Below are 6,000 nucleotides of genomic sequence, written 5' to 3'. Positions count from 1 at the left end.
ATGATCATGATTTTTATCATATTTGTATTTAAATATAACCAAATTTATTATGCGTCTCTCCATTTTTCAAATATGTTCAATTTTGTCAGATTTATATTCTCCATTGAACAATTTTGAAATTTAATACTCTATATGTTTATTTTCATAACTTTTCTATATGTTACATTTTTTCATGATTATTGAAGTCATCTAATTAGAGATTTATATTTTATATTCATATCGGGTGTGGCTACACTATTGAGTTAGTAATGTCTACCATTTTCTTATGTTTTCTTTACAAAATTATTTACTTCTCTTACGTTGTTAGTTTTTTTAGATTTCTATGATAATTGTTTGATTTAATTTTTGCACAAGACGAAATAAATTTATTTGGTATTAATAGATTACATTTTCTATGAACATTTATTTGTTTAATTCTACTTAATATTTCATATAGTATCTACTTTTGTCTAAAAAGTATTTATTCTTTTGTATCTTTATACACTATTTTATTTTTTTTATATATTATAGTTTCATCTATCAATATTTTTTTATAGTTCAATTTATTGGTCTTTTTTATTTTTTATTATGTTTTATTTTTCTACAAAAGGAACATATTTGTTTAGTTTGTTAATATATTTAATTAATATTAATAGTTACATATCCTGTTTAACATTTATTTGTATAATTATTTCTTCATTAAATAATTCCAAAGCTAACACTCCGTATGCTTATTTTCATTACTTTTCTATGTTGCAGTAGATATTTTATACTTTTTTATGATACTTCTTTCATTGTTATTGACCATTATCCTTATTAAATGTTAATATTTATTTATGTTTTACACTCATCTCTGATATATTGCAAAATATTCAAACAAATATCATTTTTAAAGTTTTTAATGTTGTAAATGAAAATTTACCAAAATTAACTAGCAATTTTTTTTGGGAGAAAAATATTTTTTTCGAATTTTAGAAAATAAATTATATTATTGTAAACACTTTTTCTTTTCTAAATAGTCATGCTAAACAAAATAAATAAATAAATAAAAGCATTAAAGTTCAAGAAAATTATAAAAGATTTGCTATTTTAAAAATTAATAAATAAGACAATTTTTAATTAAAAAAGACCAAAGTTTTTTTGTCCTAAAATAGGGCAAAATTAATAATTGTCCTAAAAAATATATATCACTACGCTCCCCCCCCCCCCCCTTTATATATAAAATTAAAGCCTAACAGTTATTGCCTACTTATACATTTCAGTATATTTTGTAATTAAGACTTTTGTATACTTTCTCTTTTATGTTGTTTTATTTTTTGTTTTCGTGTGTCTTATTTTCTCTTGCTAATCATTTTTATTAATGCATTTGGAGTTTTAAAGAAATGCATGATAAAAATTTGTTCTTTACCTTTCACTGCTGATGATAATGTTACAGTATTTATGATTGAACTTAACTTAGTTATTTTATTTGTATTTGTTCTTATTTAATTTTTCATTCATGATAATCTTTACTCCTTATCCTTTTTTTGTTCAAATTGACGAAATGATATTGGGATTTAAAAATTATTTTAAATTTTATTTTATTGTATATCTTTTTTTCTCCACCCGCCCCATCCTTTTGTTTGTCTTTCCTGTAACTCATTAATAGAAGTTTCTAGTCTTGCTTTATATTATATTTTTTATAAGATCATTTTAGATTATGTACTAATATAATTTATGAGGAAAATAAATTTTATAAACAAATAATATATTTATTTTTTTTTTATTTTTTTATGTAGGGCTACGTATATGTAAAAGCTGATCTATTTATTAAAAATTATTATGTTTTAAATATTAAAAATAAAAATTCTATTTTGCATAAAAAAATCATTAATAACACCATATATTATAAAACTATTTATTTAATTTAATAATATATATAACCGTGCCTAGAATCGAGTCCTATGCTAGTTAAATATATATGTCAAAATCATTCCAATTCTCTTCTCTTTAATTAATAGAATGGATTAACAAAATAAAAAAAAATGAAAATCAAAGTCTAATCCCCCATAAAGTGCCACGTGTAGACCGCAGACAACTACAATATACCCACCTCCACCTGATTGCAGTACTGTAACAAAACCATGGACTTAGAGAGCCAATCACTTGCCTCCACGTGCCCGTTAGTTTCTCTTGCAACTCGTTGCCACCTTACGGTTATTTGGTCGGTGACTATATTTACAACATAGAGACGTTGGGAATTGATGAAGTTCATTTCTGAGTCTCCATAAGTATGGAAACCCTTTTCTTTTCTTTTCCTTCCTTTTGTTTTGTTAAATCTTAGTTTTTGGGAGTTCTTTGTGTGTGTAAAACTTTTAATTGTTTGCAATGAACTTGTATTTTCAAGAAGCATGTATTAGTTTTCATATTCTGTATGTGTGTGTGTGTAAAACTTAGTACATATGTCTTATAGGATAAGGTTGAATCTTGTTATTTCGGCCCCATTTACTAGTTGGGATTGGGTTGGATAAGAGGCACAAACCCATGTAGTCCCTTATTTATTATCATTAATGAGGTTTGTTCATGGGTGGGACAAGTTATTTGCCCTTGGTAGAATAAGAGGTTAATTTACATTTATCCTTGACATGTGACATAAAACACAAAATTATACTAAAAGATATGTATTTATCTATCATGGTTTGAGGTTGAATTGGAGTACAAAATAATGAGATAAATTCATAGAAATTAAGGAGTACAAATGAGTAAAATTGAGAGTGAAGTTCCTCGTTTAAAGTGTGAAATTCCAAGTCAAAAATTATAGTTGTAGTTGGTCTTTTTTGCAGGGGTGCCTCGGGTGCCCTAGAGAGTGGGGAGGTGCCCTTGGGAAGTAAATCGACCTAAGAAGGCCTAAGTGGCCTAGAGTTGAGAAGAAACACAGCCCATACCACAGGTCTATGGTTGGCCCAAGTGGTATGCACGTACAATCACCTCAACCACCTCTAGAGAATCCAGGAATCATTCGTGTTAAAATTACCAAGAAAAACAAAAGGGAGCAACACACATAACTCTAGACTAATGTCAGAGATACGACCATACAAGATATAGAGAAAACATGGTACGGTGTAACATTTCTTGAAAAATTCCACGTAACCTAGACCAATGTCAGAGGCACGACCAAACGAAGATACAGAGAAAGCATGGTACGGTGTAATATTTCTTGAAAAAATACCATGTTGCCTGAAAAAGCCCACAGTTCTTGAAAAATCACACGTTTCGTGAAAAAGCCCACAGTTCTTGAAAATCTCACAGTTTTTAAAAAATCCCAAGTTCCTTGAGTAACCCCCACAGTTGGTTCTTGAAAAAAAGAAACCCACAGTTCTTGAAAAAACCCATTCTTTTCCCCTCTGAATTCATTGAGAAAAATCAAAGAATGAACCATAAAGAAATGACTAAATGAGAGTGCAAACGATGTGCAAAATCACTGAAAAAAAGGATTCTTGAAATCACGGCCATTGAAAAGTTACTTTTCAAGAAAATGTTAGCCCAAGAAAACAGAATATGAAAACTAACACCTGCTTCTTGAAAATACAAGTTCATTGCAAACAATCAAAAGTTTTACACACACAAAGAACTCCCAAAAACTTTAAAGATTTAACAAAATAAAAGGAAGGAAAAGAAAAGAAAAGGGTTTTCATACCTATGGAGACTCAGAAATGAACTTCATCAATTTCCAACGTCTCTATGTTGTAAATATAGTCACCGACCAAATAACGGTAAGGTGGCAACGAGTTGCAAGAGAAACTAATGGACACGTGGAGGCAAGTGATTGGCTCTCTAAGTCCATGGTTTTGTTACAGTACTGCAATCAGGTGGAGGTGGGTATATTATAGTTGTCTGCGGTCTACACGTGGCACTTTATGGGGGATTAGACTTTGATTTTCATTTTTTTTTTATTTTGTTAATCCATTCTATTAATTAAAGAGAAGAGAATTGGAATGATTTTGACATATATATTTAACTAGCATAGGACTCGATTCTAGGCACGGTTATATATATTATTAAATTAAATAAATAGTTTTATAATATATGGTGTTATTAATGATTTTTTTATGCAAAATAGAATTTTTATTTTTAATATTTAAAACATAATAATTTTTAATAAATAGATCAGCTTTTACATATACGTAGCCCTACATAAAAAAATAAAAAAAAATAAATATATTATTTATTTATAAAATTTATTTTCCTCATAAATTATATTAGTACATAATCTAAAATGATCTTATAAAAGATATATTAGTAGAATTAAACAAATAAATGTTCAAAGAAAATGTAATCTATTAATACCAAATAAATTTATTTCATCTTGTGCAAAAATTAAATCAAACAATCATGAAAAGTTGTAACATATAAAATAAAATAAAATAAAACAACAAAAAAAAAATAGTGTAGCCACACCCGATATGAGTATAAAATATAAATCTCTAATTAGATAACTTCAATAATCATGAAAAAATGTAACATATAGAAAAGTTATGAAAATAAACATATAGAGTATTAAATTTCAAAATTGTTCAATGGAGAATATAAATCTGACAAAATTGAACATATTTGAAAAATGGAGAGATGCATAATAAATTTGGTTATATTTAAATACAAATATGATAAAAAAATCATGATCATTATAGGTAATTATTTAAGATAAATTCAAATTAAATTAGTATCATAATCTTGGAGATAAGATTTCGGATAAATGAGGAATACATATTTAATATATTTAAATATAAATTAAATTAGTTATTATGTTTGGATATATACGAAGTAAATATTTAATATATTTAAACTATTATTAGGTAATTATTTAAAATAAATTACAAATAAAATTTGTTATAGTGTCGAAGATAAGATTTTGGATAAATATAAATAAATAGTTAATCTATATAAATAAATTTAACCAAAAAAAAAATTGTCAACAATTAAATAATTCAAAATATAATATTGAAGATAAGATTTCGAATAAATATAAATAAATATTGAATATATTCAAATAGATTATATTTCTTTATAAATTATAATTATATATATGATGAGTATATTTTAATAGTTATAAATTATATATTATAAATTAAAATAATTATGCATCAATAGGCCTAATTTGATTTAGGAGGAGTGTTTTAGTCATTGTATCTAAAAAAATAGGTTCAAGTTAATCAGGGAGCTACATTATTATTTATTCATAACATAGGGGTGATTTTTTATATTAAAAATTTCATAGGAAAGTTTAATCCGTAAAATATTTGGTTGATGAATTTGAATTATGAATTTATTTAGAAATTACTGTAAGACTATAGAAATTAATTGCAATTCGTATCCCTGCATAAATGAATCAACCAAAGTAAGATCGATAAATTTAAAATTATGAATTTATTTAAAATCAAAGTAAGACTACTGAAATACTCAAAATTATGAATTTCATATTTCTACACATAATTTTTTAAAATTATTTAAGCTACATTTGAATTCGAGAAAAGCATTTGAATAAATGATTTCAAATAGTTTCATATTAAAGTAATTTAAAATCCATCAATAATATTCAAAAAAATATTAATTGTGAGTAACTTTTTTTAAAATCAATTATTTTAAAATTAATGTCATAATTAATATTTTATAGGGTAAATTACAACAATTTTTTTTAGATTTGCCATAACTACTAATAACTTCTTATTATTTGAAAAATTACAAATACGTCTTATGTTTGATGAAATTATGTCCTTGGATGGAGGTATAAAATTGTCAACTATGTCATTACCATATATATTTTTTTTTAAAAAAAAATATCAAAAAATCAAACGAAGTGGATGAAAAATTTTAAAGAATTATAAAAAAAAATGCACTTAGTTAATAAAAAATTAAAAAAATAAATAAAATTATAATTTTTAATCTACAAATATATTTTGATCAATTTACCACAAAATGTAAATATTAACGGAGACTAACGAAACAGGTTAATTGTTAAACCACCGTTAAAATCAATGAAGTATT

Source organism: Sesamum indicum, linkage group LG12, assembly GCF_026168435.1.
Source record: "Sesamum indicum cultivar Baizhima isolate 11 linkage group LG12, ASM2616843v1, whole genome shotgun sequence".
Classification (NCBI taxonomy): domain Eukaryota; kingdom Viridiplantae; phylum Streptophyta; class Magnoliopsida; order Lamiales; family Pedaliaceae; genus Sesamum; species Sesamum indicum.
The sequence above is the reverse complement of the archived record's forward strand: the minus strand, read 5'-3'. Positions refer to the sequence as shown.